We start from the raw sequence: 13,393 nt of genomic DNA on the forward strand, positions 1-13,393 counted from the left end.
AGGAATGGAGAGTTTAGAGGAAATACTGGGTTGGATATTTTCTGACTTTAATTTTGAAGTGAAGAGCCTGATGTTAGCTGGTCACCCACAAAGGCTATAAGAAAGTATTTCTCCCTAGAGTGTTAGTAGCTATTACATTACCTTGATTCAACCAGTATTTATTTATTAGGCGCTAGGCACTATAACAGGTTCTGAATGTATAAAGATGATTACGATTCTTCTTCTTTGAGTAAATCTAGAGGAAGAGAAAGAAAATAAACACCACCAACAAAAACCTCAAATACTATAAATGCTGCAAGAGTGTGCCCAAGATGCTAGTGAAAAGCACAGACGCGGATGCCATGAACTATACCTTGGAAGGCCAGCAGTTGTGTTTGAGCCAGCATCTTCAGGGTTGCATAAGAGTTTTACAGACATCCGAGGGTGGGTTGGGCAGTCAGCAAAGAACACAGGCACAAGTACACCAAGGCAGGAAAGAGCAGAGCCCCTGCTAGCACCCACACTGTGCCTCGTGGCCCAAGTGCAGGCTATGTGTAGGGGAAGGTGGCTGCTAAGAGCTGGGATGAAAGGGAAGTCGTGGGTGTGGTGCGCGGGAGGTAAGATGTGCTGGGTTGCTACGCTACCTCATTAAGAAAGCAAGAACAAACACAGTCTAGCTGAGTAGACACACACACACTAGTGCTGCATGGGGCCCTGCTGTGCTCTGTTGAGATGCAGTTAATCTCCTAGCGGCAGAGGAGGTGGCCCTGCTGTCACGGAGGGAGGAACAGGTGCTAGGAGCTGGCATTGGCTTGAAAACACTTTCAAGTGTGCCCTTCAGTGGGTTCTCTGCAGTTTCTATAGAAGTGGGCCGGCTGCTGCGGGGGCCGGGCAGTGAAAGACAGGTGCACCGGCAAAGGACCTGGCCTCTCTCTGAGAGGACTGAGGGCCACTGGCAAGCTTTAATTTGGAAAGTGGTATGATGGGCTTGTCCTAAAGGGTTATTTCTTCCCTGGAGACTTTGACAGGGAATGATGCTTCGACTTAGAGAAATTCTTCTCATTTGGCAAAAATACAGAACTGAATCACAAGGTTGTACAGAGAACACTGGTGCAGATATTTCTTAGATCATATCCTGTAAAGGGCCAATCTACCCTGTTTTCACTTAAGACTGACCTGAAAATGTGTGATTTCTGCCCAGTCTTAATCTCTTAAAGTCACAAAAAAATACTTTTACTTAGGATATTTCAGAAATATGGAACGTCTGCAACACTCATCGGATTTGGACAAAAAGTAAAGATTTAAACACTATATAAAGGATCATGTATGATCCCGTTCAATATAGTACAGGAAAAAACTTAAAAATAAGGGATCATATTTTGAAACTATGTTCTTATTTCAAAATAACATGTACATGATAAATACGTATAGTTTTTTTGTCAATTGAAAATAAAATTACGTTCATTGTGCAGTGTGTGTTGGCACCGACGGAAAAAGGAAAAATTGAGGGTTATAAAAGAGGATATTCCCCCTCATCTGTGCTCCTCAGGAACATTTCTTCATTGACACATTTAGGCATCTGTCCCTATTCATGACGTAAGTTGTGTGGTGTGCCCAATAGTGTATATAATAAGACATCTAAAGGTGAATTGTGCACTTGTGAGCATGGTAAGTCTCCAAAAGTGTTTATAGAATGATGACAGTGTTGTGGTCATTGTTTAGAGGAAGAAAAGTCTTTTTCAGACTGCTGTTCCACTACTGGCTTTTAGAGTATGGAGGCTGAATAATGCAGCTCATCATCACTCTTTTCTGTCTATTCTTTCCCCTTCCTATCATCCAGAAAATAGCTAAACAACTTGTATCCTCTTGTACACAGTTTAAGAAATAGCCAACTACAGAGAGCCAAAACATGAGTGAACTCCTATTCACAATTGCTGTAAAGAGAAGAAAATGCCTAGGAATACAACTTACAAGGGATGTGAAGGACCTCTTCAAGGAGAACTATAAACCACTGCTCAAGGAAATAAGAGAAGACACAAATAAATGGAAAAACATTCTATGATCATGGATAGGAAGAATCAATGTCGTGAAAATGGCCATACTGCCCAAAGTAATTTATAGATTCAATGCTTTACTCAACAAGCTACCATTAACTTTCTTCACAGAATTGGAAAAAACTACTTTAAACTTCATATGGAACCAAAAATGAGCCCACATAGCCAAGACAATCTTAAGCAAAAAGAACAAAGCTGGAGGCATCACGCTACCTGACTTCAAACTATACTAAAAGGCTACAGTAACCAAAACAGCATGGTACTTGTACCAAGACAGATAAATAGACCAGTGGAACAGAATAGAGGCCTCAGAAATAACACACACATCTACAACCATCTGATCTTTGACAAATCTGATGAAAACAAGAAACGGGGAAGGATTCCCTATTTAATAAATGGTGTTGGGAAAACTGGTTAGCCATATGCAGAAAACTGAAACTGGAACCCTCCCTTATACCTTAAACAAACATTAACTCAAGATGGATTAAAGACTTAAATGTCAGACCTAAAACCATAAAAATCCTAGAAGAAAACCTAGGCAACACCATTCAGGACATAGGTATGGGCAAAGACTTGAGGTCTAAAACACCAAAAGCAATGGAAACAAAAGCCAAAATTGACAAATGGGATCTAATTAAACTAAAGAGCTTCTGCACAGCAAAAGAAACTATCATCGGAACAAACAGGCAACCTGCGGAATGGGAGAAAATTTTTGCAATCTATTCGTCTGACAAAGGGCTAATATCTAGAATCTACAAAGAACTTAAAAAAATTTACAAGAAAAAAACAAACAACCCCATCAAAAAGTGGGCAAAGGAGATGAACAGACACTTCTCAAAAGAAGACATTTGTGCAGCCAACAAACATATGAAAAAAAGCTCATCATCACTGGTCATTAGAGAAATGCAAATCAAAACCACAATGAGGTACCATCTCACACCAGTTAGAAAGGTGATCATTAAAAAGTCAGGAAACAACAGATGCCAGAGAGGATGTGGAGAAATAGGAACACTTTTACACTGTTGATGGAAGTGTAAATTAGTCCAACCATTGTGGAAGACAGTGTGGCGATTCCTTAAGGATCTACAACTAGACATACCATTTGACCCAGTAATCCCACTGCTGGGTATACACCCAAAGGACTATAAATCATTCTACTATAAAGAATATGCACATGTATGTTTATTGCAGCACTATTCACAATAGCAAAGACTTGGAACCAACCAAAATGTCCATCAATGATAGACTGGATAAAGAAAATGTGGCACATATGCACCATGGAATACTATATAGCCATAAAAAAGGATGAGTTCATGTCCTTTGCAGGGACATGGATGAATCTGGAAACCATCATTCTCAGCAAACTAACACAAGAACAGAAAACCAAACACTGCATGTTCTCACTCGTAAGTGGGAGTTGAACAATGAGAACACATGGACACAGGGAGGGAGATATCACACACTGGGACCTGTTGGGGGTGGGATCGCATTAGGAGAAATAGCTAATGTAGGTGACGGGTTGATGGGTGCAGCAAACTACCATGGCATGTGTATACCTATGTATCAAAACTGCACGTTCTGCAAGTGCACCCCAGAACTTAAAGTGTAAAAAAAAAAAAAAAAAAAAAAAAAAAGCAAGAAAAGAAATAACCAACTGCAATTTTGACTTAGTTGTTTTGTTATTTTGGAAGACGGGGAAGGTGAAAAGAAACTAGTTTACATATACAAAGACCACACACATATACACACACACACACACACACACACACACACTCATACTCTGGGCTGTGTGTACTTTCATTGTGCCTTAAAATCTGGACAACATGGGCTCAGATCTCCCAACTCCACAATTTATGGAAAGTTCAGTGACCTTGCCAAGAGCAATCGGAATTTCCAAGGGTATTAGGTTAACACGCTTGCTTCTTTATTTGAGCCCCTGCTTCCGCTAGACTGTTTTGCCCAGGGCGTCACTGCCCTGCATGTGAGGAACCTGATCCACATGATGCGAAACTGGCTATGGATCTCCCCCACATTCAAAGAGTAGCCAAACATGCTACTGCCCCGGGATCTCAGGATGTGAGGTCGACTTTATTGAAGGTTTGGGGGAGATGATTGAAAGTTTATATCACAGCAACTCATAAAACTTTAAAACTGCATAACCTCCACCTCTCTCCTTCAAAGTCCCTTGACCCCTCCATTTTGTTGCTCTTTCATTTCATCTTTCTTTCTCCTCTACTTCCTCCTTTCCAGAAGCTTGAAAAGCTAATTTTTTTAAAAAAATATGATGAAGAATTCCCCACTGTATTATACAGAACAATTAAGCTATCTCTATTTCCTACCCGGAAACTCAACACACACTACTTGCTTATAGAAGACTCAGGGACCTCTGATGCCCAGGGTTGATGGGCCTGGCCTTTCTTGGCTGACTGAATCCTTGAACCAGGACTAAGAAACTTGCAGTCCATAGCTCTGCCTGGCGAGATCACAGCTGATTGCTATGTTGCTCTCTGTGCTTTCTCGTATTTTTCAAATTGTTGTCCATATTTTTTATTCAGACAAAAGTAAATAATCAAATGCTTTTAAAATGTTCTGCAAAAATAAACCCAGGCTCTTGTGGAAAATAGTTTCTTGGAGGATATACATAAAGGAAATTTGAAGGTGAGGTGGGTGCTAAGAGCAGGGAATCCCCAAACTTTTCCTGTAAAGAGCCAGAGAGTAAATATTTGAGACTTTGTAGGCCAGTCTGTCATAAATATCCAACTCTGCCATTGTTGCCAGAAAGCAGCCAGCAACAATACACAAACCAGTGAGCCCAGCTGTGTTTCAATAAAACTTTATTTACAAACTAGGGGTAAGCGTGATGATTGAGCCCATGAGCTGTAGCTTGCCAACCCCTGCTAAGAGGAGGTGTCGAACGTATATATGTGCTTGATGGGAGCTTGAGTGACACTCTCACAAAGGAGAAAGTTAAGATGATGTGGTAAAGCCATCACATAGCTTTCATAAAATTTAATTGTTTCTCTTTTTCATATCTTTCAGAGACAGTTTATTTGTTTTTTCATTTGTTCTTGGGTTTGTTTGTTTTGAGTCTTATTCTGTAGCCCAGGCAGGAGCGCAGTGGCACAATCTCAGCTCACTACAACCTCCTGCCCCCTGAGTAGCTGGGATTATAGGAGCCTGCCATGATACCCAGCTAATTTTTTGTATTTTTAGTAGAGACGGGGTTTCGCTATGTTGGCCAGGTGGGTCTGAAACTCCTGGCCTCAAGCTATCCACCGGCCTCGGCCTCCCAAATGGTGGAATTATGGGTATGAGCCACCACATCTGGCCCAAAAGTTTAGAAAGAAAAATGATTTAGCTCCTTCAAAAACTAAATTTTAAAAGGAATTGGAAGGCTAAGGTGCTAGGTTCAATGAAAAAGTAAGTTGGATTAGAGAAAAGTACATCCGTCTGGTGAAGAAAAACTTTCTGGTTAGGGGAGAGGAAACATTAGGCAAAGAACTGCTGGCCATGGTCTCAGGAACCCTGGACATGTCTGGCCTCTGGCAGGAACTTTGTGATGTTCAAATCAGTTAACCTCTCAGGGACACAAGGTTCTTTCTGGTAAATGATAATGTTGCATTAGATGAGGCCAATGCTTTTCCAGCTCTAAGATTCCGTTAAAGATTACCTCAGAATCTTACAGAGAGCTAGGGGCAGATACAAGAATCTATTTTTCCTCTTTTCCTCCTTAAGTGTTAATAAATTGATCGAGTGCTCCCCACCAGCCAGGTGGTTGCCCTACGTTGTCTTACTTCACAGCTCTCATCCCTGGACATGTCCAGTTGACCCTAGAGGTTGGGCATCATTATCCTGATCTTTTAATAGAGAACATAGGCTTCTCAATAGTCAAATGATTTATCCTTGGTTATGTGTTATACAAATAATAAGAGTTAGAACTGAGAGACTGACTCTAGGCCCAGCATTTTAGGCTAAAGCACTAATTTCCTTTCATCATGGATGTATACCCTCCTTTCTATCAGGAAAGGAAAAAGTTGGATACTGAAAAACAAATGGGAACCTTCTTCTGAGAGTTAGCACAAATGGGAGAAGTCAGTAGGAAGTTTGCAAAGTACATATTGGAGGTTCAGCTATTGAGGGAAACCTTTGACAGCAAGAGTAGGCTTAACATAAGTTCAAGGCAATTTTCTACATAGGTCTAAAAAATAAAAACTAGGCTAGGTTGGGAGAGATGGTTGTTGCAAAAGAGTGTGAAGGAGGATCCAGATGTCAATTCCAATCTGTACCTTGGGATCCTAAAGGGAACAAAATCCTCCAAAGGAGAGAGAACTGCTTTGTAACATTTGCAGCTAGGCTTTACAAGAAAAAGAACAGTATACCTGGAGGCAAGCTAGGATTTTCTGAAGGAGGAACAAATTCTACATCCTTCTCCTACTGCCTTCTGACCTCTGGTTAGTCCCCTAATGAAGACCAATAGATTATTTTAGACCTCACAGAGGCAGAGCAGAGGCAAGGAGGGGTGGTTCCTTACTCACAGAAGGAAGTCAGTTATCATCTTTGAAGATGACTTCAGACACAGCAGTGGCCCAGTGACAGCCTTTTGCTTTCACTTACTAACCTTTTGAGTAAAAGAAATGGTAGTATCTTAGCATCAAGCTTTTGTTGGCAAGTATGTTCTAGCTTTTTTTTTAACTTTCATATTGCGTGCGTGTGTGTGTGCATGTATGTGCATGCATAAAAGTTTTCCATTCACAAAGGGCCTTTTACTATCACTAATGGAAGCAGGAGAGACCATTACAGAACATGGATAGCATTAGTGCCCAGGAAATTGCATTCTTGTTTGAAGCCAGATAATTCTGGTGAATAGAGAAGCCCTAGCTACCATCAGCTTGTTGGTGTGCCTTTTGGGGCATCCTGACAAGGAGGTTACTGTTAGTCAGAAGAAAAATAAATCAAAGTCAGATGAACACAGGGAGTTCATGGGGAAGGAAGATGAATTAAATAAGCAGGAAGACAATTATCCTTCTCCGCCAATACAGCCATAAGCTTTGTTCAATATTTCCAACTTAAGATATTCAGCTGAAGGCTTTCGGGCAAGGTCAGGTCAGTCAGTCTAGAAACAAAAAGAGCTCACTCTGCTGTTTCACCTGTTCCCTCACCTCTTTTTCCACAGGGAATCTTACAAAAGTGAATTGCATTGACAGTTCAGTCTATATCACCAGCTGAAATCTCCACTGTGTCAATGCAAAAAGTTGCGTCTGTTTTTAGGAACTGAGGCATTTTAGTGGACCTTGGCTTCCTCTCAAGTTAGGATAAACTCTTGAGGCTGAAGACTAGTTTATATTTTAATATCTTTAGAAACTGGCCGGGCACGGTGGCTCACGCCTGTCATCCCAGCCCTTTGGGAGGCCAAGGTGGATAGATCACTTGAGGTCAGGAGTTCAAGACAAGCCTGGCCAACATGGTGAAACCCCGTCTGCACTAAAAATACAAAAATTAGCCAGGCATGGTGGCGTGTGCCTGTAATCCCAGCTACTCAGGAGGCTGAGACATGAGAATCATTTGAACCTCAGAGGCAGAGGTTGCAGTGACCCGAGATTGTGCCACTGCACTCCAGCCTGGGCAACAGAGTGAGACTCCGTCTCAAAATATTAATAATAATAATAATATCTGTAGAAATCATTAAAATCAAATTAAATCAACTCATTGTACTTTAGTAACCTTTTTGTGGTAGAACTCAAGCAGATGAGAACATCCCTAAGCTGACTAAACCAGGCAGAGGACACATTTGAATTAGATCACACTGAGAGGTATTTAACATTGGGAGAGAATGGAAATTAGCCAAATATTCATCAGCTGTATTTATTAATAGAGAGGTATATTGCAATTGTGGAGGCTACATGGGAAAGTCCTGGTCAGAAGTCATGTCTGGCAAATGGAAAGGACAAAAATAATCCTGCCAGGTAAAGAAAGTTCTGCTGAGAGACAGGGACTCCCCACAGGGTATTGTAGAAGAAGCAGAAAGAGGAAATTCATTTAAATGCCTTCATGGAAAGGAGGACTCTCAAGAGCTTTCCCAGCTGCCTTTTCAACCCCACAGGGTCTCCCCTCACACATCTTTAAAAAGCTTACATTTTCTACATCAACACCCAGGGGGTCATGTGCTCATCCTTCCTTGCTCAAAGTCTCTTTCTCTCTCTTCCAGAGTGCAGTGGTAATATAAAGACAACTTAGATCCCATGACCCCCCACATACCTCCATTTTATAAGATTTCTTTCAGTCAGCTTGCACAGCAGGTTTAAACTGGGGAGAGGACTAAACCAAAGTTATCTGAGGAGTATTTCTTCCACGGCTCTGCTCTACCTGGTCTGAAAAAAAGCTGCAGAAGAAAAAAGTGACATTGAATACCATATTGTGTAGCATATTTTAGGAGAGAGGTAGCTTCTGGCTTTAGTGATTGTCTTTTGTGTTGATAAAACGTAACTGCTTATATGCAAACTCTGAAGAAAGAAAGGCTTGGTTGCCCTTAAGCTGTGGTCAAACATTTGAAGGCTTATTCTAAAGGAAAGTACTAAATTTATTCTTGTTACTCCAAAGGGAAGAACTACAACCATGTGTAGAATTTATGGAAAAAATATTTTGACTCGGCATTAAAAAATAAGAGTTACCTTTACTGCCTTGAAAAGTAGTGAAACTTCCAGCATTGAAAATGTTCAAGCAGAATGCAATCTGGGTTGTATTAGTCAGGGATGGCTAAGCTGAAGTAACAAGTACACCCAAAAGACTCAGTGACCCAAAGAACAAGAAGTTTGTTTGTTTTCTCTGCTGTGCCAGTCCTGGGAAGGTATTTCAGTCAGTGGTTCTCCCTCCACACCCTCATCGTTCCACAGTCATTCAAGAACCCAGGCTGAATGACTATTCTGATGTGTCTGAGTTGTCCTGGACACCACCATCCCAGTGCCCTGGAACAAGGAAAGAGCATGAACATCACACAGGGGAGGTTGTTTTCAGCTAGGTTTGGAAGTTGCACACACCCCCATCTCCTCCACTACTCCCATTGCATTTGCTGGAACTCAGTCTCATGGCCGTAACTAACTGCAAGGGACACTGGGGAACATGGTCTACCTGGTGATCTTGGACAAGCTATTTAATATCTCAGCCACATTTTCCTCAACTGTAAAAAATGACGATAACTCAAAAGACACTGTCAAGAAAGCAAAAAGACAACCCACAGAATGGGAGAAAATGCAAGTCATATATCTAATAAAGGTCTATATAAAGGATAAATAAAGAACTATTATAACTCAACAATAAAAAAGACAACCCAATTTAAAAATGACAAAGGATTTGAAAAGGAATTTCTCCAAAGAAGTCTATAAATGGCCAATAAGAACAAAGAAAAAAACTCATTATTGGTCATCAGAGATACACAATTCAAAATCACAATAGGCCGGGCGCGGTGGCTCAAGCCTGTAATCCCAGCACTTTGGGAGGCCGAGACGGGCGGATCACGAGGTCAGGAGATCGAGACCATCCTGGCTAACACGGTGAAACCCCGTCTCTACTAAAAAATACAAAAAAAATTAGCCGGGCGAGGTGGCGGGCGCCTGTAGTCCCAGCTACTCGGGAGGCTGAGGCAGGAGAATGGCAGGAACCCGGGAGGCGGAGCTTGCAGTGAGCTGAGATCCGGCCACAGCACTCCAGCCTGGGAGACAGAGCGAGACTCCGTCTCAAAAACAAAACAAAACAAAACAAAACAAAACAAAACAAAATCACAATGAGACACTACTTCACACCCATTGAGAAGGCTAGAATAAAAAAAGACAATAATAAGTGTTGAGAAATTGGAACCCTTATACAACACAGGTGGGAATGTAAAATGGTACAGCTGCTTTGGAAACCAGTTTGACAGTTCCTCAGAAAAGTTAAACATAGAATTACCACATGATTCTAATTTCACTCTTAAATACCCAAGAGAAATAAAAACATATATCCACAAAAAAGTGTATACACAAATTTTCACAGTTGAATTCATCACAACAGCCAAAATGTGAAAACAATTCAAATACCAAATGACAATCAACTGGTCAACGAACAGATAAACAAAATGTGATATATCCAAACAACAGAATATTATTTAGCCATAAAAAAGAATGAAGTAGGGAGACATGCTATGGCATAGATGAACCTTGAAAACATTATGCTAAGTGAAAGATGCCAGACACAAAAGGTTACATATTGTATGACTCCGTTTATGTAAAATGTCCAGAATAGACAAATTCATAGAAACCAAAAAATGGGTTAGTGGCTTCCAAGGTTTTGGGAGACAGAGAAACAGGGAGTGACTGATAAGAGATATAGAATTTCTTTTTGTAGTGATGAAAAGTTTCTGTAATTAATAGTGATGGTTGCACAACATTGTGAATACACTAAAAAACACTGAATTGTGTAACTTAAAAAGGCGACTTTTATATGTAAATTTAAATAATGAAGTTATCCATCAAAAATAATAAATTAGCCAGGTGCAGGTGGCGGGCGCCTGTAGTTCCAGCTACACGGGAGGCTGAGGCAGGAGAATGCCATGAACCCGGGAGGTGGAGCTTTCAGTGAGAGGAGATCGAGCCACTGCACTCCAGCCTGGGCGACAGAGAGAGACTCTGTCTCAAAAAAATAAAAAATAAAAAATGATAATAATAATAATACCTACCTGTGCTAAGACTGCAATTTGATACTATTTTGCCCTTCTTTCAATAGGATTATAGTTGAGACCTAGCTGTCCAGTGAGGGACTACATTTCCCATGTTTCATTGCACAAATTAGGGTGGTCATGAGGTTAAGGTCTCACTAATGAAACGTGGGAATGGCAACAGCTAAAGCAAGCTTGGAAGCCATATCTTGCAGAAAACAAGGCCACTGCCAATCCAAGGGTATAGATGACATCACACAGCAGAACTCCTGTCAAAACTCACCTCAAGGCTGTTGGTGGAGAAACACACTTCTGGATTCTTAAGCCACTCTATTTTGGAATCCCTTTGTTACAGAAGCTAGTGTTACTCCATCCACGCAGAAGTATGTAAATGAAGTAGATGTTGTCTTAACAAAAATCTAATATGCATGCCATTGGCTTAGTCAGGCAGTGGGTGGTAAAGAAATAAACATTATAGGCTGGGAAGTTGGAGACATTTGTACACCACACAAAACATTTGTCTGCAATAACATGCAGTAGTCCCCGCTTTCCCAAGGGGGATATGTTACAAGACGTCCTGTGGATACCTGAAATCTTGGATAGCACTGAATCCTATATATACTATTAAAAACTGTATTTTTTCAATCTGATAACCAAAGTGGCCACTAAGTGAATAATGGATGGTTGATACAGCTGGACACAGGGATGATTCACATCCTGGGCAGGATGGAGCGGGATGGCAAGAGACTTCATCGCCCTACTCAGAATGGCATGTAATTTAAAACTCATGCATGAATTATTTATTTCTGGACTTTTCCATTTAATATTTTAGAGCCACATTTGACCTCCAGTAACTGAAACCACAGAAAGTGAAACCACAGATAAGGGGACTACTGTACCTACTGAGTCAGCAGCTCTGAGGTAAGTGCTTGAACAGAGAACTGCACATTTGTGTGTATTACCTGCTCCTTGCTGTTTTTAGCACGACTTTATAAAAAAAGAGAACATAATATAAAAAAATTGGCTGGAAGGAAATAGAACCAAGACACAACAAAAACACAGAAGGAAATAGAAAAAGTACAGAAATCTATAATTTCATATTCATTCATTCATTCATTCAACAAATATGTTCCAAGCACTTGGACTACACCAATGAACAAAACGCACAGTAAAGCTTATGAAATTTCAATTGGAGAGACATAATACAAACAATACATATAATAAATAAATTATCTATGTTACAAATATGTCACGGAAAACAAAATTATGGAGGACAGTAAGCACAGGAGTGGGGGACAGTTTGTGATTTTGAGTAGGATGGTCCTGGTTAGCCCTATTGAGAGGGCAATAATTTGAGCAAAGACCTGCACATGAGGGAGTTCAATGAATAGGTGCCTAGAGAAAGTGTGTTCCAGGCAGAAGAATAATATGGTCAAGAGCCTGAGATGGATGTGCCTAGTGTTTTCAAGGAATACCAAGGAAGTCTGTGTTGCTGGAGTTTTGTTGGCAAGGGGAGTTATCAAGTAAGTGACAAGTCACAGAGGAAAATGGGGCAGTCCATATGACTTTAGCTTTTACTCTAGTGAAAAGGGGAGGCTCCCAGGGTGTTGAGCAGAGGAGCAACATTTCAAAAGGCTCACTCTTGCTCCAGGAGGAAAATGCGGAAACACATCTCTAAGTCAGGAGGTGCTAACAGTAACCCAGGCCAGGGATGAAGGTTGCTCAGACCAGGGTGATAGCATGGGGGGCCAAGAGAAAAGACGGACTCAGGTTAACTTTTGAAAAGATGCTTTTGCTGAAAGACTGGAGGTGGGTTGTGAAAGAAAGTGAGGAATAAATGACTCCAGAGTTATTAGAAGAATAAAGTTAAATGATGCAAATAAAATATAAACACTAAGACCAAAGCCAAGTGGATGTCAAATTGTCAAGTTATATAAGAGGGTATTTCATAAAATGTGTCAGAAATACGCTTTAGGCTTAAGGCGAAAATGAGCTTCCTAGTACCCCACAAATATCACAACTCCCACAACTGAATTAAACTGGTCCTCTGGAAGCTGAAGAATTTAGGGAGGGGATGGCTAATTAGCACATAGACATTGGAAGAGCAACATGAGTCTAGCACTTCTGAGAATAAGTTGTCTAACAAAGCAGGAGAGAGTCAGGGCCCATGAATCTCTCAGGGCAGCCCTCTCCCCACAGCAGCACACTGGATAGGGCGCTCTCAGCAATCTCCCAGTGGTCATCCTCCTCCCTCAGGAAAGCATAAGAACCCAGCGGGAGAAGAGACTAGAAGTTTTTCCCTGGAAACGCAAAGAATGAGGAATAAAAAATGTTCTCCATAACAATCGGGATTATTGAACTGTACAAATAGAAATATCTTTACTTTTAGAATAGAATAATTCTTCTGGACATGTCTTTAAAATCTTAATTTAGAGGGCATATGTAAAAGAATTAGTTCATTCTTATGTTTACAATATTCTTCCTCGCTTAGCCAATGAATTTCTCTGAGAGGCAATAGTGTTATGAAAACAGCCTAACTTTGCGGGGGCCAGTTCTAATCTTGACCCCTCCACCTACTAGCTGTGTATGTAAGTTACTTAACAGCTTTTAGCTTCAATTTCTTGGCTATAAGAGAGGAGCAATGGTACTGGATGAACGACATGCATATGGAAGG

Source organism: Rhinopithecus roxellana, chromosome 4 (assembly GCF_007565055.1).
Source record: "Rhinopithecus roxellana isolate Shanxi Qingling chromosome 4, ASM756505v1, whole genome shotgun sequence".
Taxonomy (NCBI): domain Eukaryota; kingdom Metazoa; phylum Chordata; class Mammalia; order Primates; family Cercopithecidae; genus Rhinopithecus; species Rhinopithecus roxellana.